Source organism: Pyrgilauda ruficollis, unplaced genomic scaffold (genome assembly GCF_017590135.1).
Source record: "Pyrgilauda ruficollis isolate IOZ18807 unplaced genomic scaffold, ASM1759013v1 scaffold8, whole genome shotgun sequence".
Classification (NCBI taxonomy): domain Eukaryota; kingdom Metazoa; phylum Chordata; class Aves; order Passeriformes; family Passeridae; genus Pyrgilauda; species Pyrgilauda ruficollis.
Genome location: NW_024529932.1, coordinates 7452483 through 7464532, shown reverse-complemented (window position 1 = coordinate 7464532; position 12050 = coordinate 7452483).

Sequence of the window (12050 nt, the reverse complement as noted above, 5' to 3'; positions counted from 1 at the left end):
CTCTCCAGCACACCTGGCAGTAAATGAAGAGGATTTAAGTAGGTGGGGAAATAGAAGCAACTTCAATACATTAGAAACACTGATGCAAAATTGAATGTTTTTTCTTTTATTTAGCCTACCCCATTCTTGTGATATGAGATTTTCTGCTAAACAAGCAGCACTCCTGTAAACTAGCTCTGCTGTGCCATTCCTAGCTTTCATCCACACAACAACCTTTATTGTGGCACCTAATCCAGCCACTTATGAATAGTTGGTCTGTGTAAGCCTGTAAGGGAGAACTGTGTGCTCTGCAGAGCTCTTTAGTGGGGAGCACTGGAGATGATAGCTTGTAATGTTACCAGGAAACTTCAGCCTCTTTGGTACTCTCCTTCTGGGTAAATCTGTGCTTCAATTGTTCTAATTTTGCCAACCTGTATTTAAAAAGATTTGGTGCAGAACAAGTAAAACCCTGGGTCCTGAAGGGATGCAGAATTAAGAAGTTTTCCCTGTTCCAATTGAAGTAACTACATTGGTAGTTTTCTTGCAATTTGCCACTTTTTAAATGAACCATACAGACTTTGTATTTCACACTGAAAAGAATGTGAAGTTTCTGTGCTTTAAAAAGTGACTGTGCTATGGAATCCATTACAAATTTTTTCATGAGGAATAATGAAAAACTGAGAAATTGTATCAATACTCCACAGGGAAGGCATTAGAGGCTACACACACACACACACATAAATTATAGTTATATTCAAGTGTATAGTCAAGTTATGTTGATATAACTGCAGCATTTTCTGGTATTTTTTGGTACAGTCACCAGCGACATGCTGAAAAATTTATATATGTTCTCATTTTCCTGTAATACCATCCATAAATTTTGCCTTATACTGGTCTATTTCATCAGATGAAAGAATCACACACAAGTTTTATAACACTATAAAGATAGGATGAGTCTGATTACTTTAATTACTAGCCCAAAAATGCTAGTAAAAGTAATTTTGATGGCACAAGAGATGTCAAAGCAACTTAATCAGTTTTAACTTCTCATTTTATTTACAAGCTTACAAAATCTACATAGAAGCTTCTTTCTTAAGAGCAAAAGAAAACTACAGAACCAGCATGGCACAGCCTTTAGTAATGGCTTGGCTTTAAAGGCAAAGGGATTTATGAGATGTACATGTTCAGTAAACAATCACATTTATGTACTTGTGTGGGTTTGATGGTGGAAATATTGCCACAGTGTCGGCATGGCAACAGACATTACCAAATCAGTGGAATTGCACAACAATGATTTTGTGCCATATATAGAATGGAAATTCTATCTGCTCTCATGGGCTAATTTTGCAATTACTTGCCTACCCTGCAGGCCCTTGTATATCAGACCCATTGCAGTATAAAGATCCTTATATAGTGGTGCTAATCTTCTATTGGTTAATGATTCCCAATCATTCTCTTCTCTTGAGCTGTGGGCTTTGGGAGTCAGTGAGCCCCGAGTCAGGGCCAGTCTCCCACTACCAGAATAACCTTTCCCCAGCTGAGGCTGATTCAGCACAGTTGCTGAGTTGGATTTATTTTTTCCTTATCTTGTCCGTTCTGCCAAATTTCCTGGTGGCCCACAGATTCTGCATTTTTTGTGTCCAGTATCAGTGGTACACTCTTCTTCCTATGTTTTAGTAACCCCCCCTGGATCTGAGATTATTGAAGCTTGTCAAGCCCTAAACCTTAACAATGCAGTCCTACCAACAACTAATTTGTCCTTCCAACACCCAGACATCCCTTAGAGCTTGTTAGCTGCTATCTGTTTCATGGATTAGATTTCCTTACTTGTTATTAGGCCTGAAATTACACAAACATCAAACATCAAAGAACATACTTTCTTAAGAAAAAATTTACATATGCCACATTTTGCAACACTGGGACACCTGACAGCTTGTTTTGGGGATCAGTTGCTGCCCCAGGAAATAGCAAATGGCACTTATAGAATGGACTACCATAATCTGGCAGAATGGACTACCCAAGTGCTGCAGCACATTGAAAAGTGACACCTTGCATCACCTGGGTGACACACTATTAGTCAACAACAGCAGCAGCTGCCAGCAGCTGGACAAATAATTAATATGGAGGCAGTTAGGAGCTGCCTATCACCCTTCTCTCCCATGTATGGACAGCTTCTGGTAATAGTGTCTACATTTTGTGTGATCTTAAATGTCATGATCTTGTTAGGAGCTGGATATGCTGTCCAGGGGATGGGGATGAGAAGATTGGTAATGTAAAAGCAGACAGTTTCTGAGGAGGAGCTGATTCCTGCTACCCAGAACAGCAAAAAATTTTCCTCTCTCCTTAATTTCCTTGGCATTGTGATGCTTGGTAAAAGATGCTCAAAAAGGAGGGAAAAATAACAATTTGCCTTTGTAATTAACCCTTGCCATGCATGATTAAATCAGAGTACCAGAAATGCTTTTTCATTCAAACACCTCCTCATTCAAGGTGAGAGGCAAAACCAGTTCTTCCTCCATGTCCAGACGGGGACACGTGTACCTGTTTTCCATCAGCCCTGGTGGCAAAGAACAGATCTGTATTCATTTAGGATAACAAAAAGACTTTGTCAGCCGAGGCAAAAGTAGTTTGTGTGCTGTAGTGGCTGACCTTGAACCTAGACCTAGTCTGTTGCTCACTTCTCCCAAGAGATATTGGGGAGAGACTTGTACGTGTGAAAGCTGAAAACTTGGGTTGAGATAAAGAGTTTACTAGATGAAGAAAAGCTATTTATGGAAGCAAAGCAGAATAAAGAATTAATTCACTACTTCCCATTGGTGGAAGGTGTCCAGCTACTTCCTGGGAAGCAGGACCTCACCACATGTAACAGTTACTTGTAATGACAAATGCTTTAACCACAAACATCTCTCTTCCCCATTGATTTAATAGTCGAGCACAATGTTGTATGGCATGGAAAATTCCTTCAGTCAATCTGGGTCATCTGTCCTGGTTGTGTTCCCTCCCAGCTTCCTGTGTACCCACAGATTATTTGCTGGTGGGGCAGAATAGAGGCAAAAAAGAAAAAAAAAAAAGCAACCTTGGGGCTTTACAAACAGTGAGCAGCAACATCCAAAACTCTGGTGTGTTACTAACACTGTCTCAGTCCCAAAGAGGAAACACAGTAGGCTGTGAAGAATGTTAACTCAATCCCAGCCAGACGCAGTGCAAGGGCTGATCACGTTCTGCTGCTGCAAGAGCTGCTGTTGCGAGAGGAGAGGAGCCTCTATGCCAGCAGACACATGGAGGAGCCTGATATGTCTGGGGGATGGTGAATCACTGTAAACCTACAAATCAATTAAAAATCCCTAACTTTTGGATGTCTGGTTGATGCAGGCCGCGTTCTCTCCTTGTCTCAAGCAGAGTGAGTTATAAATGTATCTGTGCATCTGTTTTATTTGCATTCAAAATTCAACGCATCGAGCACTATACCTTGATGGACCCAAGCTGTGTTTCACTGCTAGGAATATGCATGGAGGAAGCTGGTAGGGAAGCACAGGGCCAAGGGTGTGTGGAGGATTCCAGTCCAGGTAGGGCCAGCAGAGGTGTTGTGGCCAGGACCAGGACTGGCCCCACAGCAGAGGTGTAGAGAAGGGTGTGGCCCCAGGCATGACTCCAGAGGTGAGGCAGGCAAGAACACATGAGGTCCAGGGTGGGGTGGAAGAGCAGCATGTGTGCTGGCAAAACGCCCAGGTCCTGGCTCCATGCCCAGAAAATGACAAAAGAGGGAACCAGGAAAGGACCTACCAAATGACCTTCTTACCTGGGAAACCTAATTATGGCTCCAGCGTGGGCTGTGGTGATACCTTGCTGGTGCAAGGTGAGGGTGGAAGCAACAATGAGGGCTGAGGGTGGAACAAAACAGGCTATGAGGAAGGCAAATGTGTGGAGAGATTAAGAGATTAGGAAGATGCCAACTAAGTGTAGTCTGATGTTAAAGCAAAATTTTAAATTGGAACTTGCAGCATCCAGACCCAATAATCACTGGCATTAGTGAATAGGAAGGAGAGTCGGAGAAACTGATGAAAAGGATGAGACAGCTGCAGATATCACTCATACAGAGGCAATGCCTAATGTAACAAAGACTACTAGTTGACCCAGCAACATACTTGGAGTAACTTTGAACTGGGAAAATACTTTTGATGAGGTCATTGATTTGTGTCATGAAGGTAAAGTACTGACCTAGTTGTGTGACGCTTTAGCTCCACTCTAGTGGATGGGCAGACCAGAGTGACTCTTAGGGAGTTGATTTAGTTGCATGAGAATCACAGAACACAGGTGTATGAAAGCGATGAGGAAATCAGAAGGAGCATTAGAGACCTCTAGAACTGTGACCTGAAGGAGAACCCAAAAGAAAGAGCAAGTCTTCATCACTGGCTTACAGCCCACTTCAAATCTTTTACTGGATTTTAAATTAATATACTTAATGACATATAATTCTCTGTCATTGCTCTCTTTGAATGACATGCTTCTCATTTAACAAAAAATAGTAAACATCAAATTGTTTTCATGCCTATATTCCACTACAAGAATACACCAATAAAATCTATACTTGTAATTCAACAAGTATCAAAAATTTTGAACTCAGACCTATCTGGAAAAGGAGCTTAGGCTTCTAAATATGGAGGTTACCCTCCTGCTATTGTGTATTATTATTGTATTTAAGAAACAGGACTTTGGGTAGATGATTTGCACAGCCAGACTATGCAGAGATAAAGCAGGTGTTTTCCTTCCAGTGAAAATAATCCAACAAAATAATCCTGAACACTCTCTAACTGCCTGAGTTAAGGGTACAAGTAGTTTATGTATACTGAGATTTGCAAGCTGGCTGAGTAGCTTGTTAAATGGAGATCTACTTAACCATATGCTTACTCTCAATAATTTGTTAGTAACTTGATGAAAGAAGATCTTGTTCCAGTGCAAAGTGACTGTCAATTGCAAGCATTGTTAATAACAGTACCAGTGTATTGTATTCATGCAGTGATAACCTAAGCTACTCTTCAAAGTACAAGGCAATGGAGCCATTGAGGATTTTTCTTATCTTCTGTCTAGTTGTCAGTCCCCTGAATATTACTGTTTCACCCACTCTTCCTAACTGTCTTCCTGATAAGGAGATAAACCCTGTATTTCCAGTGCAACTGCATATGTTTACTGAGTTTCTCGAGGATTTGAATATCTTTATTCAGTGTTCTTCAAGTCAAATTGCTAGTGAATTTTTTTCCATAATGTTTATGTGTGTCTGTAGGAAGAGTTTGTTTCTCTGTCACCACTACACATGGAAGCCTTTGCAGAACAGTAATGAAATAAATTTATCTCACTAAATGGGACATCAAGGCAGACATTCATGAATGATGACACTTCAACAGATGTAGAGCTTCAATATACCAATCTCCATATCCTAGTATGTAGCTGTACTATGGATATTAGAAATGGCAAATGAGATAAAAAACTACTGTGGTGTCTTAGAAAACACAGAGCAACTTTATTGCTCTAAGCTGAAGCTCTTGGAATATAAAAATGACAAATTACTAAATAAGTGCATAAATAATTGTAAAATTATTTAAAAGCAAGCCAGCATATGCCACTGCCTTTGAAGGACCCATTGCCTCAGAAAGAAAAAAGTGTCTATGTTTATTTTGAAACTCAGGAGAAGAGAGGAATGTATATATTACCAGTTCTCATCTCTTTGTAAGTCCCAAAATCAGACCTTGAGTCAGAAGAGACGTCTGTAAAGGCATGTAGATGTATATGACAAACACATCTTTTATGTCTTTACTGTGCACTGTGAAACTCCTGTCATAATCTGTTCTGCCTCCTTTCTTTTTTCTTTCTTTCATCTTTTTGCTTTTTTAAAAAATTTTTCTTTTCTTCTTTCTTTCTTTCTGTATTTACATCCTGCAGAGGCAAAATGAACTGGTTAAATGAACAGGATAATAAAACATGAACTTATGTTCAGATAATGGTCTCCTGCTTCTGAAGAAAATCATGAAGTAAACCTAAGAAATTTATTTTGATGTCAATCTAAACCATTTTTGGAGCAAAATTTACACATTGTTAAGGTAAATCCTAGACCTCAGAATATGCAAGAGATCAAGCTTCAAGGTTTCCAGGGCAGCTTTTCTCTCTTTAACAAGAAGAAGTTAACTCAATACAGGAATGTCAAATGAGACTATTGAGATACTTCAAAAGTAATACACTGTGAATGCTGCTTGGAGATTTAAGCTGCTAGAGACAACAGAAATGGTCATAAATATACAGTGGAGACCTTTAAAAATCTGCAGCTCATAGTAAACTTAGCTGTTCACAAGAGATTTAATACTCTGATACAGCTGTTTCCTGGCAGGAGTGCAAAAGAGTCTCTGTGAACCCATGCTCCTCCAACACTCCTTTGCAGCGTGATGCCCAGCTGCCAAAAATCAGGGAAATGCATTGAATCCCATAGTTTGGTGTGCAAGCAGGACTTGAAACCAGATACTGCAAGGAACCATTTACCTGAACTCCTTGGATATATGCTTTGGACAGTAGAGATAGCCTGTAATTCCTTTTAAAGATGCAATTTGATATGTTTATCACAGGATTAATTGGGAGGAGTTGCTGACTCCCTCCAAGGCAGGGAGGCCATGTAGAGAGACGCTGCTCTGCTCTGGGGCAGCCTCACCTGCAGTGCTGGGGCAGTTCTGGGTGCCACCATATAAAAAAGACATTAAACTGTGGGAGAGTGTCCAAAGGAGAGCAACAAGGATGGAGAAGATCTTTGAGGGGAAACCATAAGAGGAGTGGCTGAGGTCACTGGATGTGTTCAGCTTGGAGGAGACTGAAGGGCATGTCATCGGAGTCTGCAGTTTCCTCCTGAGGGGACGAGGAGGGGCAGGCACTGATCTGTTCTCTGTGGTGAGCAGTGCCAGGACCCAAGGGAACGGCCCAAAGCTGTGTCAGGGGAGGTTCAGATTGGCTGTCAGGGACAGGTTCTTCCCCCAGAGGGTGTTTGGGCACTGGAACAGGTTCCCCAGGGAAGTGGTCACAGCACCAGCCTGACAGAGCTCAAGAAGTGTTTGGACAGCACACTGAGACACGTGGTGTGACTCTTGGTAATAGTGCTGTGCAGGGCCAGAGTTGGACTCAATGATTTGGGTCCCTTCCAACTCAGCTTATGCTGTGATTGTGTGATTCTGTGATTTACAAAGGGTTTTCTGGCTATCTAGAAAGAGAATGTTTTTCAGTGGCTTATTTTTCACTATTTTTCAAAATTTGAATTGACATTCATGTTCTCCATGAATTACAATGTATCTCTGAGGTCTTTATTTTGCAAAGCATATTTTTCCAATACTGTCTACTGACACTGATTGTTTTCGTCCTTCAGTCACGTCCTTCGTGTAGAAGGATCTTGGGGGACCTTAGAAAATGCAGTTACCTGCATATTCTAACATACAGCAGTTGCCTTGCCTGCCTCAGAATCTTGAGGACTCAGAACAGCTTTTAAAAATCCATCTGTAACATCAAACTGCTTTTCCTGCTGCATTTGTTGCCAACTGAACCCCTCCCTAGAGCTGCAGTAATTGGATTTATTGCAGAAAGGCATCCAGAAACAGGAAGTTTCTCTTTAATATTACTGCAAGGAATGGGGTGGAGTGATTTGAATGAAGATGCAAAAGAGTTGTTATCAAGAGTGAAGATCAAAGAGAAGGTGATGAATGGGTGGTTTCGGTTGTTATTGCTTTTGAGAGGTGACTGAAGGGAAAACAAAGCAAAACACACACATAAATTGTTGTCAGTAAGTTAAAGGTATTGGTCTGGATTCTTTGTACAAGTTCACTCGCTCTGCAGTCCTTAAAAGAATTCAGCAATAAGGAAAATAAACCTTTTATTCTTTTCTGTAAGAACATAAATAGTAACTCAAATGCCTCTTCCTTTTTACTAAAATTAACTGAAATTCCTCACTGTGTATACTGGCTTTTCTCGTCTGATCTCTGGTTTCTTTTCAAGCATGTCTCTTGCTATCTTTGTATGTCATTCAATATCATAATATGCCATATTATGCTGATCTATATTATGCCAATTTTTGTGGCCCAACAGGCAGTAAGCACAGATTTACATTGAAAGAGAATAACAATAATAAATGATAGGAAAAACCAGAAGCTTTTTGTGAATCCAAATTTGAATCCATATTGTTTTCTTCTGAACCTGTCCATATTATGCCAAGCAGGGAGGCAATGCCAGGTGAAAGAAAACATTCTTGCCAGGATGTGCTTCTGTGAACACTCAATGTCATTAGATGTGCTCGTTACAATTTCATTTATCCCTAAAGGAGCTACCTTCTTCCCATGTCTGGAGCATTGCAATCAGAATAAATCCTAAGCCTGGTGTACATCTACAGCCAAACTCCAACGAGCACTAGATTTCAAGTTTTTGCAGTATTTAGATTGTTGTATTTAAAAGGAAGCAAGTGTTCTGGGGCTTCTTCTCAGAGAGGCTAAGCTACTGAGATGTTCTCTGCTTCATTTACCCTTTCTGTGCAGTCAAAGTGCTACTGTTTCCCTGATGTCACAAGGCTGGATGCTTTGGAAACTCCAAACTGACTGAGAGAGGCTGATGTGAATGAATGCATGCAGTTTTCCTCTGTGTCAGATGAGGAAAACCAGGGCATGGTGTGCTCCCTTTGAAATTTTCTGAGTGACACAGCAGTATAAATTCTTCACAGACTGTTTAGTGTCTGGGGCAGAAAGTTGAGCACTGTTACCCTTAAATCTCTACATGCAGCCATCCAGCTGGACAGCACTCACACACACGACAGAGCACTGGGGCTTTTATTGCTTTTGCTTTCAGTCACTCCTATTTGTGCCTCACAGGATAGCTTCTAGCTAGACAGATAAAAATGCCTAAATAAGAATCTTATGATAGAAACAGTTTCCTCGTAACACCCAAATTTTATTAGTAAAAAATCAGCTAGGCAGCCATCATTGGTACATATAAAGTTGGAACAGTTTTCTTCATGTATGATTTCATCTTTGATTGCATTGAATTTTAACTGTTGTTTTATTACCTAGCTAGTTAATCTACAGTCTTCACAGAAAATCCTTTGACACAATAGAACATACTGTGGAACAGTGAGCCAGGAGTGCAGAGTGAGAGTGAGGCAGGTGAGGACAGTGTCCTCCTCCCGGGCAAGGCACAATCCCACAGTGCCTCAGCAGGGCAAGCAGAGCTGGTCCTGTGGTGGTCACCTAGCTCAGCCAGACACACAAGATTGTGGTGATCCAAGGTACAAGGCCAAGCCATGTCCTCTCTGGAAGCCATGAATCTGATTTCTGCGGTAGGAAGTTTTTTCTGCCAAGCCTCATTGAGTGGCAGAGCCTGTTAGCTTAGACTGGGTGGCTGTGACTGTCAAGCTCCTGAATGTGGCAAGAGCTGTGTAGAGCTTTTATGGGTTCTGTGTTTGTTTTTATGAGTTGTTGAACCTGTCTAATTTAAGTCTGAAACAGAGATGCTAATTTTATTAAATACCAAACATTTTCTGAACTGGATCCAAAGAGTAGCCACTGAAAGATCTGTTAGAATTTTTTAGGCTTTAAGTTTGCCTGTGAATCAACCACATTTGCTGAAACCTGTTTCCTGAGTGTTGTTATTGATGGTGATTTAGAGGATTGCTAAATGAAGCGAAACTGGAACACTAAACTGCTGAGAAGCTCAGTGAAGCTTTTTATGTCCATGTCTTCACACGCCTTTTATCGAGTCTTTACATTTGGTGAACATTAAAGTCTTTGGGGAGGGATGGGGGGGCAGTCAGCTCTAGCTTGTAGGCACTTTCATTTCCTGTCTACATGTCATGTTCCCATTACAGTGGGTGGAAATCCAGTCAATTCAGCTAATGGATTCTGGAGGGGGATTCATATGGCTCTTTCAAAATGAGTCAAATAGCTGTACAGTTTCCAGTGGGATTGAACATAAGCATTCAGTGTTCTAGGATATAGAAGCAAAAGGCTGGCAGATATAACGTGGGGTATATGGGAGATCTGTGCCCCTCTGGAGAAGCAGCTGGGGCGCAGGCAGGATGCCTTACAGCACCTCAGATGGCAACTAAGCAATTGAACCAAGCCCCTCCATTCAGATGCCTATATGTATACACATATCTGTGATCTGGAGCTGAATCCCACACCTGAGATTTGTTTGTTTAAAATTTTAAATCATTATGTTCATTTGCCAAACAAAAGTAGCCAGAATCTCCCATGAAAAACATTATTTTTTCTTAACATAGTTTCTGGTTTTGCTTTTCCCCATGTTCTTACAACCAAAGGAAATACAGAAATGTTACTGTAGGATTTAGAAATCCAGCTATTCAGGCACATGTCTTTACCCCATCATCAAGAACTGGCCTTTGGTAGGGAACTGTAGAAAAATCTGCACAGCTTCATCACCACATCCTGAAAGAAGCCCTTCTGCCCTTTCCTTGCATTTGTGATTATGAAGATGAGGAGATTTAGCACTGTCTCTAGTTTTTCTGTCTCTAGTTTTTAGAATGCTGCAGTCACTCTGGAGTTTGGAGGTTACATGGCTACTCATGCTATAGCGACAGTATTCTTTTCATCTGAGTCTTGTCAGCACCTTCTACTTGAGAAATCTAATGCAACTGAAATAATAAAGCATGAAGATAAATTTATTTTTTATGAGACTTTGCAGTTATATAAGGGAGGAATTTGGTTTGACAGCTTTACAGTTCATGCAGCTGTTGCCCATACAAGTCCACACAGGACTACTACAAGTACAGGGATTGTCAGCAGCAATGGCTGAAAGGTAGGGACATGGGCATGGGTCCAGTCTCACCTCTGGCAGCATAAATAGGCACTACCAGGGTAGTTTATCTTCAGTTTCCTTTGACTTCCCACATTGCCTCTCTGTCACTGACTTCCAGCCTATATCTCTTCTCTCAAATTTGTCTCATGACCCATTATTATAAAATATCAGTCTAATGAGTCTAAACTTTTGAAACAAATTTAACTTCTACAGTCAGAAACGTGCAGATAGATAAGGCAGGCTGGGTGGCTTACACTTCCCAGCCACAAAAAGAGGTGTTATTAAATAATTATAACTAGGAAGGAAATGTACACTTCAGAGTTGAGCAATACACCTGGTGAATAAACTAGAGGATCAAAATAATAAACTATGACTCTTTCTCCAAATGCTAGAATAATCAAGCACATAAAAACAAGGATAATAAGACATAAGTGGCTGTTGCATAAAGGTGCTGTGCCTTTTTTTACATATCTGACAAACCAAATACATTGCACTATGCTAATAACCTGGGAAAAACAATACATTAATTGTCTCCTGAAATTATCCTGAAATACAGAAAGGCCAAGAACTGTAGTAAATAAAAATGCTTTTTTTCTACAGAGTGCCTTGATAATTAAAAGACAACATGTAAACATGTCATTTTTATATTAAACTTCAGTAGCAACACAGAGTGTACTATTCTGTTTGGGGAATGGCATTCTTCCAAAATGTGTGATCATCTGAAAGGTTAACTCATCTTTTGTAATTTCATTTGTCAAGTCTGCATCTCAGTCAGGAAATCAGCTCAGTTGTGAAAGAACTGTCAAGTGTGTTCAAGATGAAATGCATATTTATGGAGTTCCCTGCACTGGAATACCTGCCTGTGCCCTGGGACAGTACAGCGATCCCAGCTGCCACGAAAAGGCAGCCTTGATTATCTCATGGTCCTTCTCAGGGTGGTGTGTCTGTTGTGATCCCAGTTTATTACTCATTTTTATTTCTCCAGGTCTGTCACGGCCCCTAGTGGCTCAGAGCCACCCAGACACCACCGTGGGCCTGGCACCAGCAGCCCGGAGAAGGGCGAAGTGCTGCAGGGCAAACTGTGGGAAGGGGTGCAGTGATGGGGTCTGGGAAGCCTGGGCGTGTTTAACAGCTCTGCGAGAAAAAACAAGTTCCAGCAAATCCCATCATATATTTCTTGCAAGATTGGTCATGCTTATAATTTTCAATAAAAAGATATTTGTTGACTTAAAGGAAAAATGTTTTGA